Here is a 16,948-nt window from a genome sequence, read left to right as displayed (position 1 = left end):
TTGTAACCAAAGAGGTGCCGGGGCTTTTATCATGTTGAAGCTTTACAGAGCATGTTTGAATGGTTAGCCTGCCTAACACAGAGCACAGAAACCCTACAAATGGGGAGGACATGTTGTTTAAAGGCCAAAACTGCTACATGCCACACACTGATGCACGCCACACACTGCTGCACGCCACACACTGTTGCATGCCGCTGCACACCACACACTGCTGCACGCCACACACTGCTGCACGACACACACTGCTGCACGCCACACACTACTGCATGCCACACACTGCTGCACGCCACACCCTGCTGCACGCCACACCCTGCTGCACGCCACACACTGCTGCATGCCACACAATGCTGCACGCCACACACTGCTGCATGCCGCCACACACTGCTGCACGCCACACACTGCTGCACGCCACACACTGCTGCACACCGCACACTGCTGCAACCGTGGCACTGCTACATGCCACACACTGCTGCACGCCACACACTGCTGCACAAATGGGGAGGACATGTTGTTTAAAGGCCAAAACTGCTACATGCCACACACTGATGCACGCCACACACTGCTGCACGCCACACACTGTTGCATGCCGCTGCACACCACACACTGCTGCACGCCACACACTGCTGCACGCGTAACACTGCTGCACGACACACACTGCTGCACGCCACACACTACTGCACGCCACACACTGCTGCACGCCACACACTGCTGCACGCCACACACTGCTGCACGCCACACACTGCTGCATGCCGCCACACACTGCTGCACGCCACACACTGCTGCACGCCACACACTGCTGCACACCGCACACTGCTGCAACCGTGACACTGCTACATGCCACACACTGCTGCATGCCACACACTGCTGCACGCCACACACTGCTGCACGCCACACACTGCTGCACGCCACACACTACTGCACGCCACACACTGCTGCACGCCACACACTGCTGCACGCCACACACTGCTGCACGCCACACACTGCTGCACGCCACACACTGCTGCATGCCGCCACACACTGCTGCACGCCACACACTGCTGCACGCCACACACTGCTGCACACCGCACACTGCTGCAACCGTGACACTGCTACATGCCACACACTGATGCACGCCACACACTGCTGCACGCCATACTTTTTTTTTATTGTGCGTAACACAGAGGACATAAACTGTAATTTAATAGTGGCTTGGCTACAGCCACTTTCCCAGTGCTTAATTTGTAACAGAGGAGGTGCCGGGGCTCTGATTAGGTGGCAACTTTACACAGCATGTTGTTTTGTTTAGCCTGCCTTACACAGAGCACACAAACCGGAAAAATGGGGAGGGGATGTTCTTTAAAGTCCACTACTGCTAACCTACGAGTTTTGAAACCAGGTTTTAATGTCTGAATATGCTTAATAGCCTGTGATTGTGGACAAATTAGTTGATATTTCTATAGACACAAACATAAATATGACCTAAAGTGGAGCTACGTTATTATTTTTATTTGTGTGTAGCTGCAAACACGTAGCTACAGCCACCCTCCTAGTGCTTAATTTGTAACAAAGGAAGTGCCGGTGTTTTGATGAGGCAGCAGCTTTACACTGTATATGTCTTTATTTAGTTTGCGTAACACAGAGCATATAAACTAAAATTCAATAGTGTCTTGGCTACAGCCACTTTCCTAGTGCTTAATTTGTAACCAAAGAGGTGCCGGGGCTTTTATCATGTTGAAGCTTTACAGAGCAGGTTTGAATGGTTAGCCTGCCTAACACAGAGCACAGAAACCCTACAAATGGGGAGGACATGTTGTTTAAAGGCCAAAACTGCTACATGCCACACACTGATGCACGCCACACACTGCTGCATGCCGCTGCACACCACACACTGCTGCACGCCACACACTGATGCACGCGTAACACTGCTACACGCCACACACTGCTGCACGCCACACACTGCTGCACGCCACACACTGCTGCACGCCACACACTGCTGCATGCCACACACTGCTGCATGCCGCCACACACTGCTGCATGCCACACACTGCTGCATGCCACCACACACTGCTGCATGCCGCCACACACTGCTGCATGCCGCCACACACTGCTGCATGCCACCACACACTGCTGCACGCCACACACTGCTGCACGCCACACACTGCTGCACGCCACACACTGCTGCATGCCACATACTGCTGCACGCCGCACACTGCTGCAACCGTGACACTGCTACATGCCACACACTGATGCACGCCACACACTGCTGCATGCCACACACTGCTGCACGCCACACACTGCTGCATGCCGCTGCACGCCACACACTGCTGCACGCCACACACTGCTGCACGCCACACACTGCTGCACGCCACACACTGATGCACGCCACACACTTCTGCACGCCACACACTTCTGCACGCCGCTGCACGCCACACACTGCTGCACGCCACACACTGCTGCACGCCGCACACTGCTGCATGCCGCACAATGCTTCACACCGCACACTGCTACACGAAACACTGCTGCAGGCCACACACTGCAGCACGCCACACACTGCTGCACGCCACACACTGCTGCATGCCGCTGCACGTCTCACACTGCTGCACGTCTCACACTGCTGCACGCCGCACACTGCTGCACGCCGCACACTGCTGCACGCCGCACACTGCTGCACGCCGCACACTGCTGCACGCCACACACTGCAGCACGCCACACACTGCAGCACGCCACACACTGCTGCAAGCCACACACTGCTGCATGACGCTGCACGCCACACACTGCTGCCCGCCGCACACTGCTGCCCGCCGCACACTGCTGCACGCCGCACACTGCCCACATCTGCTGCACGCCGCACAATGCTGCACGCCGCACACTGCTGCACTCCCCACACTGCTTTTATGCGAGTTTATGCTACTGACATTGTAAATGACAATGCCTTTTGTTTGTTTTAAGACCAAAACATAAATAAAAGGAATTGTAATTTTACAATGCCAATAGCTCAAACTCTTATAATTGCGAGACCTATTGCATTGCAAATGCTTGTTCTAGGTTTGGCAGTGGTATTAGTGGTCCTCTGGTCTGCTGAAGCCTGGAAGTGAGAAGAGCTCTTTAGTAGAGACAGATGCAAGCTGTCATGATTGACAGTTTCAGTTTGGCCTGACATGGAGCCACCTACCGCTGACAATTAGCAGAGGCTCGGGAGAAAAAAATCTGTGTCAGGTTAGGGACTTGCCCTTGCACTGCATTTCGGTCCGGTAAAGCTGCAGGCTTGTTTATGGGGGTATGGCCAGAGCTGTCGACTTTGGAACTAGGTTCGAGTAGCGGCAGGGGCTTACCTAATATCCTGTGATTCTCGGCAAACCACTTTGTTCGATCCTGTGTAATATGACTCGGGCGCGTGTAAAGCGCTCCAATACTTTCGGGTCGAGTTAGCGCTCTGTCTGCAAACAGAAATAAAATGCACACTTCTTACAGAAGGAGGGTTTATGCTCGACCACTCTATGAATACGTTCAGTGTACATATGGAGCACTTAGCTGGGTTTATGGATAGGGTTCGGGCAGTCATTGTAATGACTCCCTTGAGGACAACACAGACAACGGGAGATTGCGGATTGGGAGTGGAAGGGGAGTGACCAACATATGTGGTATCCAAGCACCTGGAGGAAGACCTTGGTATTTTTTGCAAAAAACTTCACTTGCACTTAGAACAGCGAGCAAGTCCACGCTACACAGTGGCAGCCAAACCGTATGAAAACAATGCACAAAGTAATACCAACAGCCAATACCAGCGCTGCTGTGACTATCGCAACTACTTCAATCCTGTAAAGCAACAAGATTAGAGACAAGACATCAGATTAATGGTAGCATTTAAGGTTGACTGATAGATGTCCTAAAAAGGTCTGGTGTATACATACTTGACATATTGTAAAACAATTTATAGACTTAAAATGTTGATGAATAATCTTAAATTCACAATAAACTCAAATTCACAAACAGCAAAAACACACTGCGGTAACAAATCACTCAGAAAAGCAAAGAGCACTAGGCGCTTGCAGGATGACAATGCCAGTAGACAGAATATGAGCTTCCCCTCCACCCACACCCACACATAAAATAGCCGCTCTTTGCACAACAGATTAACTTTTGAACGCTCGGATTAAATGCTGCATTAAAGTGAACATCCATGTTAGGAATTTGATGGCATTTTTGTTTTCAAAGCTCATCCCCGATGGAAAGCGAGTGGAACCAGAGATGTGCTGGGAAGTCACCAGGGCGCAGGGCTGTAAACGGAGGATGCATAACGATGGCATCTTTACAGTTCTCTCGGCTCTTCACAGGAAACCGGAAATGGAATCTCATCTAATCATACTATAACGCTTTCTCTAGGTGGCAAGGTTTCATAACCGGTTAACCCAGATCCCTCAAACACAGAATAGGCTGTGGCTCTCTACATCTGCTGTTGCGAAGGAACACCGAATGGATAGTGCCAATATCGGCAACATTCACCTCCCCTCATGCAGCACCATACCGAATAATTAAACAGACACAACACCTTTTTCGTGGAGAAAATTGCTGCAGGTTTATTAGCATACCAACTATGCTAACATGGTGGGTTATTTTACAGGTGATCCAAAGGCAAGCCGCCCCTCGCGGCCTACCACCTGATGGGCCAACTTGCATTGTGTCCTTGGCCAAACAGTGCTTAGCGGTTATGGTGAGGGGATAGCCCCTCCCACCTCCGGTGAACTGTCGGTCCACCACATTACTCACGCCACCCCCCTACGAGGGGTGGAGCGTTCAAGCGACCCCCTGTTGTACAGGTTTCCAACCACCCATAGGACAGACGGGGCGCCGTCGCACCTCAGCGTCCACCGCACAGACTTCCTGGGGATATTCGGCCTCAGCACCCTTTGTGCTCAAGAAGAGGGTACCCCTGAGTACCTTTCTGCCTCTGGATCGCCCTGTAACTCCGCCACAGCCCTGAGTGTGGCGACCGTCGCAGCCAGGGCCCCCCCACCAAGGCCGGCATTCCTCCTTACATGTGCATTTAGTGTTCCCAAGCACTCGTTTTCCGCATTTATGGAACAGGAGCACACTTGCTTAGAGGAGCGCATCCACCCAGCCAAATACTATGGCTATGCGGGCGGGGAATTTCATGCATTACTTGAAGCTACCCGTTACCTGTCCTGGGACCCGAGTGCCTCTACTTTGTTGACGTTGACAGGACATGTGCCAGACCATTGTGATACTAAACCATGGCGAACTGTGCTGTTTGCATTGCGCACACTATGGCAGTCACAGCAACCAATTGGAGTGACAACGTACTCCACCTACCAGGCTTGCTTAATTAAAGCTCGATCACAGATACACACATACCTGCTAACCAGCTGTGATCCTTGATGCTCAATACAGCTCTCAACTTAATATCTTGTAATCCCAGGACCTAGGTCAGCCTTCATTGCTTGCAACAATGCCCCCTTACCCATGGCAGTGAGGTAGGGCCACCTAAGTGGATCACCACGCTGTTAGGGAAACCTTCCCCTCCCGCCAGTCTTTGCCCTGATCTGTTCGGTGCTGCTCCATGTCATTCCGGGGAACCCCATCCCGGCAAACTGCGTCTGGGAAACCGCATGGAGCTATTTATACTTCCCTAGGTGGTACAGCTGCCTCACTTTATCGGTAGGACTTAGATGGCCTCCCAGGAGGGAGCTCTACTCTTAGCATAGCTATATTATGGGACAGCAGTATCCTTGTTAGATGACCGCTTCCACAACCAGCCTATCTGCTGAGGCTATCGGGGCAAGGAATACTGTGCTTAACTGAAGCAACCCGAAACCTGCCCCTAGAGCAGGCCCATAGTCCGCTGCAGTTGACCAGACATTTGCACCGGACCTTTTTGATTGTTAAACCATGGTGACCAGGAATGCTCGTATTGCGCACCCGTACCCTGTTCGGATTGACAACTTCCTCTGCCTGCCAGGTTTGCTTCTAAAGCTCGATCCTGTGACCCTTGGAGCTCAATCCAGCTAGAGACCCAGTACACTTTGTTATGCCTGTAATAATTGCCCTCAAAACCACATTCAGCTTGCCTTCTAGTCGCATTAAAATTCAGGGTGGGACCTACCTACCCCCCGTGACCAGGGAGTCATGTGTATCTTACCAATGATCCTATTAGCATCTACGGATCCCAGTGCTGGTTGGTTACTGCCCCGCCATGGAGTATACGACTTTAAGCAAGGGCGTCTTACTGTACTAGCCATGCATCCCTCCTTTCGTACAGTAATTTTGTCTTTACAGTTTAACCAGTGGTATTCGCCCCCAGGCTTCCCAGGCTGCGTGCTGCTGGCCATGTGCGCAGCTGCTTGTAACTACCGCTGATTATTTAACTTAATATGATACTGAGTATCTGAGTGAACTATGCACAGGTAATTGACACTCTCCCACGTGCAGTTGCTGTGAAACATTTTGGACTAGTCCCTCAAATTCAGCCTGCCACCCCCTTGGGTGGAGTCTTGCACTCCCAAACTTCTGCTAGTGTGAACCACGGTCACGCCTCCTGTTCAGTTGAATTTAGTATTTCCCGACACTGACAACCACAGGGGCCTGTTACTGGGCTGTGTATATGCGGCCCCGGATGACCTTAAACAATCGGCTTGGTGTGGATGGGTGTCAACGTTGCCTGACTGGAGTGCAAAACCTTTGAAAATCACCCCTGACAGGTGCAATGCATGTAGAAGTAAGTTATCAGGCCCGTCTTACTTCCTTTCCCAGTTATCTGTGTATAGTGCTTGTTGGAGCAGGACCCTTGTGTATTTCTGAAGTGCAAGTGTTCCTGTTGGGCATGTTGCCGCTGAATCAGAGATATTTCTTACCATGCTTACTGCTATTCAATTTACCAATCACAGAAGGAAGCCGGGTTGCTTGAACACAACGGGGGTTAGATCATAAGACCATAAAGTCAAACCACCACCAGACCCAACAGCTGAATCGGCCCAGGTTATTTTATTTTATTTTTTATTTTGTGTTGCCGTGCCCCACCCTTTGCCCTTTAGAATTCACATTTAACCCGTAACTGGCCAATTGGCAGACCCCCAGCGGGACCTGGAAGTCCAATTTAACCGTTATATCCTTACATCATAGCAACATTCACCACTGCAAAAATGCCTTGGTGCGTAAACGTCCGCTGGTCACACCAGTCAACACAGCGATTATTTAACTTAATAATACTGTGCATGTGAAAACACTCTGCACAGGCAGCTGAGAATTTCACCCGTTAGTAAACGTGAAACATTTTGGATTTGTCAATCAAATTAAGCCGGTCACCACCCTAGGTGAAGTCTTGCCCTCCCAAACTTCTTCTAGTATTCCAGGGAGCAAACAAGACAGTGGGAACAGGAGGGGAACCATATGTAACAATAGCTGCCTTTTCTTGCATATTGGGGATGCCAAATGTTCTTTAACACATTGCAGTTAATTTGTGCTTTACTTTAACTTTCTGATCTAACCCAGTTTGACCCCAAAACTTTGGAACACATTTAGTAATGACATGCCCCTAATGGTACGTGACATTCTACAAGTACTGCGCAGAAATCCCCATTTGACCTGCTCGAGCCTGTGACCCTTCGGCTGAAAGCCCCGTGGGCCTGGTGGAGGGGAGTGCTACTTACCCTCCAGTCCTAGGCAATCAGGAAGCATCCCTCACTGCTGCAGGTGCCCAAGCATTTGTTATAAAACATTTAATGGGTAACAACCCGGTTTGCGTCCACCTTAATGTGCTATGCTGTGAAGAATTAGGTACCCCACATATCTCTTCCCTATGAAAAGATGAAACAAACCGGCCAAAGCACAATGCACAGGCGGGGAGTGTGCCCAGTGAGACAACCCTAGTTCTGTGTACTACCAAACCTTAATGCACTGTGTGCTAGTTTGTGCATATCATTTTGGGGTGGCTAAGCCCTAATGTGCCCCCTAACCTGGATGATCCCCAGTTCAAGGTACAGACTGATGACCAAGTGCTGCACCAGCCAATAGACATGTAGACATGGCGTGAATTTACGCTAACTCATGCCCTACAAGGCAGTTCGGTGTGCCACCTCGCCTGCCAAGACGAGGGTGGATCACCAAGTCCTTATCCTACAAACCCATCCGTCATCCGCACTGACGGATGCTGTGTCGCCATGCTGGCGTCCCTATCTGCTATCAAGTTCCTTACTTTGTTTAGGCTTTGGGTTTGGCAGTAGTAGGTCATTGCACCACTTTATTAATGCTCATGGGCAACTTTTTCCAGTGTGGTATAAGACAAAAGGCTGTAAAATAAAGCCTGGGTCGAATATGAACTTGTACATCACTGTGACTTTTTGTGGCAGGGTGAAATATCTGTTTGTGTCCCACCCTCTGCATTATTCAATTCCCAATTGTGTATCAACAAAAGATCTGAAGGTGAATGAATGTGATAGTCATCCTTGTACATCACGATGCAATTCAGTTAGGGGACAGGCGACTGAGGTTGTAGTTTCAGGCACTACTGTCCTCTGTCCATCTATTCCATGGCCCTGCCCATGCATGTTTAACTGTTTAGGAGGAAAAGAAATGTGAAAAGGCCCAAGATCTGTGACCTTCCGACTTGCTAGAAGCTGTCCAGCTCCGGCTCAAAGTTTGCCAAGAGATAACTGCTGCTATTCCCAAGCATGGGGTCCGGATGGGCCCCGCTTGTCCTCCCCCAGTTGAAATTTTAAGCAAACTAAAAGTTATGAAACTAATATGTTCCCTATCCGGAGTCCCTCTGGTGACAGGGGTTGTGCATCAGATAAATGTTACACAATGTAAGGTTGTTGACCCATGTGGTGAAACTGATAGTTCAACTTACTCTCCTATTATTGAACATGGGTTATATTAGTACCAGTACCTATTAGCATCTACGGATCCCAGTGCCGGTTGGTTACTGCCCCACCATGGAGTATGCGACTTTAAGCAAGGGCGTCTTACTGTACTAGCCATGCATCCCTCCTTTCGTACAGTAATTTTGTCTTTACAGTTTAACCAGTGGTATTCGCCCCCAGGCTTCCCAGGCTGCGTGCTGCTGGCCTTGTGCGCAGCTGCTTGCAACTACCGCTGATTATTTAACTTAATATGATACTGAGTATCTGACTGAACTATGCACAGGTAATTGACACTCTCCCACGTGCAGTTGCTGTGAAACATTTTGGACTAGTCCCTCAAATTCAGCCTGCCACCCCCTTAGGTGGAGTCTTGCACTCCCAAACTTCTGCTAGTGTGAACCACGGTCACGCCTCCTGTTCAGTTGAATTTAGTAATTCCCGACACTGACAACCACAGGGGCCTGTTACTGGGCTGTGTATATGCGGCCCCGGATGACCTTAAACAATCGGCTTGGTGTGGATGGGTGTCAACGTTGCCTGACTGGAGTGCAAAACCTTTGAAAATCACCCCCGACAGGTGCAATGCAGGTAGAAGTAAGTTATCAGGCCCGTCTTACTTCCTTTCCCAGTTATCTGTGTATAGTGCTTGTTGGAGCAGGACCCTTGTGTATTTCTGAAGTGCAAGTGTTCCTGTAGGCATGTTGCAGCTGAATCAGAGATATTTCTTACCATGCTTACTGCTATTCAATTTACCAATCACAGAAGGAAGCAGGGTTGCTTGAACACAACGGGGGTTAGATCCTAAGACCATAAAGTCAAACCACCACCAGACCCAACAGCTGAATCGGCCCAGGTTATTTTATTTTATTTTTTATTTTTTGTTGCCGTGCCCCGCCCTATGCCCTTTGAATTCACATTTAACCCGTAACTGGCCAATTGGCAGACCCCCAGCGGGACCTGGTAGTCCAATTTAACCTTTATATCCTTACATCATAGCAACATTCACCACTGCAAAAATGCCTTGGTGCGTAAACGTCCGCTGGTTGCACCAGTCAACACAGCGATTATTTAACTTAATAATACTGTGCATATGAAAACACTCTGCACAGGCAGCTGAGAATTTCACCCGTTAGTAAACGTGAAACATTTTGGATTTGTCAATCAAATTAAGCCGGTCACCACCCTAGGTGAAGTCTTGCCCTCCCAAACTTCTTCTAGTATTCCAGGCAGCAAACAAGACAGTGGGAGCAGGAGGGGAACCATATGTAACAATAGCTGCCTTTTCTTGCATATTGGGGATGCCAAATGTTCTTTAACACATTGCAGTCAATTTGTGCTTTAACTTTAACTTTCTGATCCAACCCAGTTTGACCCCAAAACTTTGGAACACATTTAGTAATGACATGCCCCTAATGGTACGTGACATTCTACAAGCACTGCGCAGAAATCCCCTTTTGACCTGCTCGAGCCTGTGACCCTTCGGCTGAAAGCCCCGTGGGCCTGGCGGAGGGGAGTGCTACTAACCCTCCAGTCCTAGGCAATCAGGAAGCATCCCTCACTGCTGCAGATGCCCAAGCATTTGTTATAAAACATTTAATGGGTAACAACCCAGTTTGCGTCCACCTCTATATGCTATGCTGTGAAGAATTAGGTACCCCACATATCTCTTCCCTATGAAAAGATGAAACAAACCGGCCAAAGCACAATGCACAGGCAGTGAGTGTGCCCAGTGAGACAACCCTAGTTCTGTGTACTACCAAACCTTAATGCACTGTGTGCTAGTTTGTGCATATCATTTTGGGGTGGCTAAGCCCTAATGTGCCCCCTAACCTGGATGATACCCAGTACAAGGTACAGACTGATGACCAAGTGCTGCGCCAGCCAATAGACATGTAGACATGGCTTGAATTTACGCCACCTAAGGCCCGCTTGTCCTCCCCCAGTTGAAATTTTAAGCAAACTAAAAATTATGAAACTAATATGTTCCCTATCCGGGGTCCCTCTGGTGACAGGGGTTGTGCATCAGATAACTGTTACACAATGTAAGGTTGTTGACCCATGTGGTGAAACTGATAGTTCAACTTACTCTCCTATTATTGAACATGGGTTATATTAGTACCAGTGCATGGTAGGGTGCTGTTGCCTCGTAACACCTGAATTCTCTCCACCCTATTGTAATGCTCCTAGTATCCTGATTGTGCTACTACAGTGTCAAAATGTAGCCCCAAGCCTGTATATGGAGCACATGATCCACTTAATCGCAAATCACTCCACCACTCCCCTAGTCAGGGACCAAGAGGGGATGGAAAAGGCCATGGCCCCTGAAAGGTACGACGTTTGAGACGCATAGTCCTGTTCAAGAATACCCCATTCTGCTTACCCTACGTTCATTTTTTTAAAGATTCCCCTGCCTAAAATTCACTTGATATCATTGTTCATGTACCACCTCCCGTTTCATAAACGTATATGATATGCTGCTAACCTGCAGGTGACCACTGGCGGCCAACAGGGTTCCATTTATACGAACAGTTGTCTTCCATTCTACTATTGTTAGGTAAACAACTCAATACAGTCACGGTGATTGAATGATATTTCCAACCCATCAAGCTCTTTTCCCATCTGAGGTGTATTAAAAGATTGCATATTCAGGGTCAGCCAAGTTCTGACTGCATATTACTTACCACTGACAGACAGCACATACAGTCGTGGACAGGCCATTTTAACGAACAAAGCAGGAACGGCCAGACTGCTAACCACCTGCATGCTCAATAGTGATGGTGAAGTGTCACCCAACGACAAGACGCCAGACAGCCGCACTGCCCACAAAGACGCCATCCGCAACCACCACCACCTCATCAGCACCGCCAAAAGAACCTCCTTCACAGACCGCCTTGACAACAACGCACACAACAGCAAAGAGCTCTTCACCATCATGAAGGAACTCTCCAACCCCAGCTCCAACGCCAACGGCATCCCACCATCGCAAGCCCTGTGCGACTCCCTCGCCACCTTCTTTCACCGGAAAATCACCGACATCCATGACAGCTTCAGACCCCGGACGACCCCCGCCGACCACACTGCACCGAACCCACCTAACCCCACCGCCCACGACACCCTGACAACCTGGGCCAACGTGAGCATCGAGGACACAATCAAGACCATGGGAACAATCCACTCCGGATCCCCATACGACCCTCTCCCGCACCACATCTTCAACAAAGCCAGCAAGTCCACCGCTCCCCACCTGCACAAAATCATCAACATGTCCTTCAAAACCGCCACCTTCCCTGAGATCTGGAAGCATGCAGAGATCAACGCCCTACTGAAGAAACCCAAGGCAGCCCCTAGCGACCTCAAGAACTTCAGGCCCATCTCCTTGCTTCCGTTCCCAGCTAAAGTCATCGAGAAGAGAGTAAACACCCAGCTCACCCGGCACCTCGAAGACAACAACATCCTAGACCCGTCCCAATCAGGATTCCGCAGCAACCACAGCACCGAGACCGCCCTCATCGCCGCCACAGACGACATCAGGATACTGCTGGACAACGGCGAGATGGTGGCCCTCGTCCTCCTGGACCTCTCTGCCGCTTTCGACACCGTCTGCCACCTCACACTACGCACGCGCCTCCACGACGCAGGGATCCGTAACAAGGCCCTGGACTGGAACACCTCCTTTCTCTCCGGCAGAACGCAGAGAGTCCGCCTCCCCCCGTCCCGATCCGAGGCCTCCAAGATCATCTGTGGCCTCCCTCAAGGATCCTCCCTCAGCCCGACACTGTTCAACGTCTACATGGCACCACTAGCACGCATCGTCCGACAGCATGACCTCAACATAATCTCCTACGCCAACGACACTCAGCTGATCCTCTCCCTCACAAAGGACCCCCTCACCGCCAAATCCAACCTCCACCAGGGAATGAAGGCCGTCGCCGACTGGATGGAGGACAGCCGCCTCAAACTGAACACAGACAAGACGGAAATCCTCGTCCTCGGATCCAACCCCTCCGCATGGGACGACTCTTGGTGGCCCACTTCACTGGGGTTCCCCCCGGCCCCCACCGACCACGCACGCAACCTGGGAGTCATCCTCGACTCGAAACTCTCCATGACCAAACAAGTCAACGCAGTCTCCTCCACCTGTTTCAACACCCTCCGCATGCTCCGCAAGATCTACAAATGGATTCCGACCAACACGAGGAAAACAGTCACCCAGGCCCTAGTCAGTAGCCGACTCGACTACGGAAACGCCCTCTACGCTGGAGCCCCGTCCAAGCTCATCAGCAGATTACAGAGAATCCAGAATGCCTCCGCACGCCTGATCCTCGACGTCCCGCGCCACGACCACATCACCCCCCACCTGAGGAACCTGCACTTGGTCCCCGTCGACAAATGAATCTCCTTCAAGCTCCTGATCCACGCACACAAGGCACTCCACAAAACCGGCCCAGCCTATCTCAACAGTCGACTCTTCTTCTACGTACCCAACAGGAATCTCCGCTCCGCTGACCACGCACTGGCCACGGTCCCACGCATCCGGAGAACCACTTCCGGAGGCACGTCCTTCTCCCATCACGCCGCCAAGACCTGGAACAGCCTCCCCCTCGACCTGCGACAAACCGAAGACCTGCTGACTTTCAGGAGACAACTCAAGACCTGGCTCTTCGACCTGTAACAGCACCTCCCCCCCTTCCCCCCACCCAGCGCCTTGAAACCCTACCGGGTATGAAGTGCGCTCGACAAATTATGTGATTGATTGATTGATTGATGGTCGTAGAACCGTTCTAATATACTGAAATTAGGAACATGTTGGCCAGGCGCCTTAAGGTGTTCGGGAATACTCCAACCTATGTGTCAAACCCGAGGTTATTACATTGCTACATTCTCATTTAACCGAGTTCTGCCTGATATCCTTTGCACTAGTTGTAGCCGCTTCCTATAGCGGGAACCCGCCCAGTAGGCAATGGAGCGCTCCACGTGAGGACCCGTTACCTTCCATAAGGACACAGTCAAGTATTGTAGACCCGGGGGAGATAGGGATATGCCAAAGATCAATGGTTTGAGAGTCGAGCCAAGACTCCGACCACATGCTGCAGGCACAGGAAAGTGCACTTGTTTAATTTCCAGTTAAGAACCTTTCCGTTTGTGCATTTCAACGTGGGAACATTGATGTTTCAATCACGTACCCACAACCCGTTCCTCGAGGGGACTGAACCAAGAGGGTAACTAACAGCGTTTTAAACAAAGGACGCTGTAACTTAATGCTTGTTCAAGTATGTGACGCGTGTATCATTATCCCTTCTGTGGCCGGGGAGAAACATGTTTGTGTCCCTCTCCCTGCAGTAATCAATTTCCAATTGTATATCAATCTAAACTCCGTAGATGACTGCATGTAATTGTCATCATTTACATCACAGTGTTAAACCAATTAACGGACAGTCGACCGTAAGAAACTCACCTAGCCCGATAACTAACAGTGTTCCAGCTGTTATGCTGAAGAGTCATCTGTCTCCATATTCCTATTATTACAAACTGTCCTTCGTGTCTTCCTTCCCTACGGCCATATGCATGAACATCCCCGTGTATGAGGAGCTTTGGAGTTTTACCAACCCCATAATTTGAGCAACAATCTTCTCACAATGGTGAAATATTTTATGTGCTAAGAATCCAGCAATGCAGGCACTGGCATTTCGCAGATACACCCCCACGCTGGACAAGTTTTCCGACTTCACCTCCCAAACCGTTGCACACGGTATCCTGGAGGAGGCAGGGGAAGTGTAGGATATCTGCTACCTTGTGAAACGCTACACGAGCTCTTGATAGAGCCTTGCTTCTATCCCAGTTGAGCTATGAAGCGCTCGCGTTCATAGATTGCATGCCGCTTTTAGAGGTTATAATTAAGATGAATTAGTGTGCGAGAAATCAGGTAGCTTCCCACCAGGTGCCGGTGGAGAGGGCGAAAATGGCGCGGAATTCGCATGGCACCAAGTGCGATGCGGGTGACCCTCAGGCTTCCACCCCTGTTAGTTTTCATCTTGCATACATGCACCCCTCATCCCAAGCCCAGTCAAAGTGCGGCAGAAGCGCCAAAGTTACTGCACAGAGGGCTACCGCACAGGGGGCAGAGGGCTTGAATGCATGTTGCATTGCACATAATTACGGCGCGGGGGGTGGGGGGAATCGCCACGTGCTTGATCCGGCCCCGGGCCTAAAGCTCCGTAGATGGCACCCGTCACTGCTTCTGGGTAATTTAAAGTGAGTGACTCGATTTTCAGTTTTAGATATCGCCAACATCATCATGGCGTGTACATTTTCTTTTTTTTTTTAATCCCGGATGTCGGGCAGGCATCAGGCTCGGACCCGCTTTCACAGCGCTATAGTTGTCCGCTCTAGCCTCACGCCCAACCGCACCTGAGCAATCGTGATCGCTGTAATGTCCACGACAATACAATCCATAAACACACAGCCATGCTACCCATACTCGGCCGTGGAGTGGCGATGGATACAGCCGAGTAATTACTGTCAGGGGCGAACCCTGATCTACCCCTTAAGAGCTGGCTGCAGAGTCGAGGGACCAACCGCACTCATAGGCCCCGTAGGCCCTATCCGCCCCCGGCCCCACATTGCACGGAGGGGGAGCGGCTCAAAATCCACCTCCCCGGGACGGGTGCCCGAAAGTGGGGGAGCTCGGTGTCTGGCACAGCCGGCACCCCCATTCTCCCGACCCGGCCTCCATGGAGCCCACACCGGGCCAGGGGCAGACCGGCGGAGATGCCTCAAGGGAACGGGAGCTGCCCGTCCCACCCCCCCCCCGCCAGGCGGCCCTGGGAGGAGGGCCACGTGGCATCCGCTGCCCCCCAACTGCAGGAAGACCCCAGGCTCTCAACATAGCAATCAGCCCCCCCAAGCCACTGGATCACACACTGCCCGTGCGGGACAAGGCCACCCACTGGCGCCCAGGAAGGAGGGCCATGCTGATCCGCTGCTCCCCGGGCCCATAAAATCGTAGGATGCCCACTGGATCCAGACTGTCGTGCCAGCTGGGTACGTTAAAACACAGCCCGGAACGGGCAAAGGGGCAAAACAATACCGACCCCCCACCAATGTGAGGCCGAGCAAGGGGCCGGTGGATACCCCGTACCCATCCCAGGGAGCTGCCAGACCAGACCTGCCCCCCCTAAGGCGGCTCGCCTGACCGGGCCGCACTTCCACCGGATTCAACCCTGTTGGGGAGACCAGGTGCTAGATGGGAGGGGGTGGGGGGGACTGGACAAATGCACTCACCGTGCAAGTAATGCTGGCAGCTCCCGCGGGGCTCATCCCAACGGCATCAGGGTGAGGAGAAAGAGGCCGCCAGGTGGGCGGTGGGAGGAACTTATACCTCTCCTCTTCCCCTACCTGGGCCGGAAGTACCAAGCGGAACCCCGAAGGGGTCTCGCAATGCTGGGCTGTCCGTGTGCCATCTTGTGGCACTAAAGGGGCCGCCCTCTTATGAGGGTCCCCTGCGTGGACATCGGGCAGCCCACAATCATCCTGGACGCCGTATTGAACGACTTCGAACCATGAGCTTGCTGTTTACGGCCTGGATTTTGCCACATTTTGCAAACAATGTAAAAAGTGTGATGCTCTAACAATAAATTATTTTAACGCTTCCTCAAGTACTGTAAAACACAAGCATTGGCAAAGCAAATATGTCTTGGATATGGGAGTGAGATTGGCTTTTCCAATGTCTTTTAGCCATGTTGTAGAGCAGGGTGGCTACAGCGTTGCATGACTAACAAGCATTTGCAATGCAATAGATTTCGCATTTACAACAGTTTGAGCAATTGGCATTTCAAATGACAATGCCTTTATGTGTTTTGAAAACCTGCAAGCGCTGCATAAACACACATTTTGTACTTATAGTCATTGCTTATGAGAAGCAAGTCTGGCAGTAACTGTGCCTCTTTTACTGCCAGCCTTGCTTCTCGTAAGCAAGGACTATAAGTACAAAGAGGAAGAGACAGTCGAGGGTCAGGCACACACCTCACAAGGCACTCTCCATTGACTGCTTCTAAGACATCACACCTGGCAGATGAGGAAGAGACAGTCGAGGG

The 16,948-nt window shown here is 51.0% G+C and overlaps 1 long non-coding RNA gene across 1 annotated transcript in view; it reads right to left on the bottom strand.

The window, feature by feature from the left end:
* Positions 1 to 16,161, bottom strand: part of LOC146858031 (uncharacterized) — a 33,183-nt gene extending 17,022 nt beyond the window's left edge. Inside the window, exons 1-2 of the long non-coding RNA XR_014979642.1 lie at positions 16,137 to 16,161; positions 13,337 to 13,461 (exon numbers count right to left, since the gene is read on the bottom strand). This is a non-coding gene — a long non-coding RNA (uncharacterized LOC146858031). The remainder of the gene's footprint in view (positions 1 to 13,336; positions 13,462 to 16,136) is intronic.
* Between the last annotated feature and the right edge of the window lie 787 nt (positions 16,162 to 16,948).

Source organism: Triturus cristatus, chromosome 3_2, assembly GCF_964204655.1.
Source record: "Triturus cristatus chromosome 3_2, aTriCri1.1, whole genome shotgun sequence".
NCBI lineage: Eukaryota > Metazoa > Chordata > Amphibia > Caudata > Salamandridae > Triturus > Triturus cristatus.
This window is presented reverse-complemented; position numbering and strand designations above follow the sequence as displayed.